Source organism: Chiloscyllium plagiosum, chromosome 31 (genome assembly GCF_004010195.1).
Source record: "Chiloscyllium plagiosum isolate BGI_BamShark_2017 chromosome 31, ASM401019v2, whole genome shotgun sequence".
NCBI lineage: Eukaryota > Metazoa > Chordata > Chondrichthyes > Orectolobiformes > Hemiscylliidae > Chiloscyllium > Chiloscyllium plagiosum.
In genome coordinates this window covers 10,155,811-10,157,586 of record NC_057740.1, presented here as the reverse complement: position 1 = coordinate 10,157,586, position 1,776 = coordinate 10,155,811, and positions in this window count along the sequence as shown.

Here is a 1,776-nt window from a genome sequence, read left to right as displayed (position 1 = left end):
GGGTGACTTGATAGAGGTGTGCAAGATGATTAGGGGTTTAGATAGGGTCGACAGTGAGAATCTTTTTCCACGTATGGAGTCAGCTATTACGAGGGGGCATAGCTTTAAATTAAGGGGTGGTAGGTATAGGACAGATGTTAGGGGTAGATTCTTTACTCAGCGAGTCGTGAGTTCATGGAATGCCCTGCCAGTAGCAGTGGTGGACTCTCTCTCTTTATGGGCATTTAAAAGGGCATTGGATAGGCATATGGAGGATAGTGGGCTAGTGTAGGTTAGGTGAGCTTGGATCGGCGCAACATCGAGGGCCAAAGGGCCTGTACTGCGCTGTATTTTTCTATGTTCTATGTTCTATAAGTGTAGTCTTCTCATTTGTCAATCAAAAAGGCAATTGAGAAGACATTTTGATTGATGTTTCATGAACCAAAGACCCCGAAACAAATCCCACAACACTATTTTGAAGAAGATGAAGACAGAGCTCTCTGCCATCCTGGCCAATAGTTCTTTCACATTTAACTCTGTAGCATATATATATATGGTCATCATCAACTGTTGTTGCTCCACACAAAATGACAGTTATACGTTTCCTAGGTTACAAAAGTGGATTCTCTTTGTAAGAACATAATTGGCTGCAAATCATTTCAGAAAGTTGTTTAGTCATGAAGGATGTGATATGAACCCAAGACTTTCCTTCCTCCTTTTTATATTTACACATTTACTCTTCCCAGCACACATCCTTGGGCAATGAGTGATTATAGGAATGTTGCTTGATTTTCCACCTTTGAGCTCATGCCTAGTGATGCCAGTCCCCGAATGCCCACTCGGGCAGAAATCCAACACAAACCATGCGCGAGCAGGACCCTGACCCTCCTGTAGCTGGTCATTTTAACACAGCGCCCTGCAGCATGTCCTTGGCATGCTGCAATACTCGAGTGAATCACAGCGCTAACTGGAGGAACAACATCGCATCTTCAGACTAGGCACTTTACAACGTTTTGGACTTAATATTGAGTCCTACGCCTTCAGATTGTCAACCCATACCTTTCCTTTCTTTTAGCTTTATTTGTTGCATTCTCTGTCACCATATTCTCTCTCCCCACTGCCATTTTCATATTCTGATCACTTAATCTGCGCGATCAACACATTTTCTCCCCAGCACTCCAACCTCCCACGATTGCATAAGTGCTGCCCCATTCACATTTCATGTCAGCTGTCATGAAGGGTCACCCAGATTTGAAATATTAGTTTGTTCTGTCTCTGAGGATGCTGTCTGACCCGCTGTGGTTTCCAGCATTTTTTGTTTTCGGCGCAAATATCTAGCATCTGCAGTAATTTGCTCCTACAAACCATGGAATAGAGGTTTCATAATCTCAATTTATGAATAAAAGGACAAATTTCCTCAGATGGTCCTAGGTCAGGCATCATCTTTCCTACATTATGTCTACACTGGAATGATGTGTTGTCTCAGAATGGACAGGCTTAGCTTGTAACTGCTTGTAAGGAAGAGTAAGGGGTGATATATAAGACTGTGAAGGGTCTTGACAGAGCAGAAGTCGAAAGGATGTTTCCTCTTGTGGGACAGTCTAGAACTAGAGGCTGCTGCTTAAGAATAAGGTGTCACCTGTTGAAGCTGAGAGATCAGTTTTTCCCAAAGCATCAAGAATCTTTGGATATTTTTATGGCAGCAGTAGATAGATTCTCGGTAAGGGAGAGCAACGTTATTGAGGGTAGGTGGGAATATGGAGTAATCAAATCAATTATAACCTTATTGAATTGTGG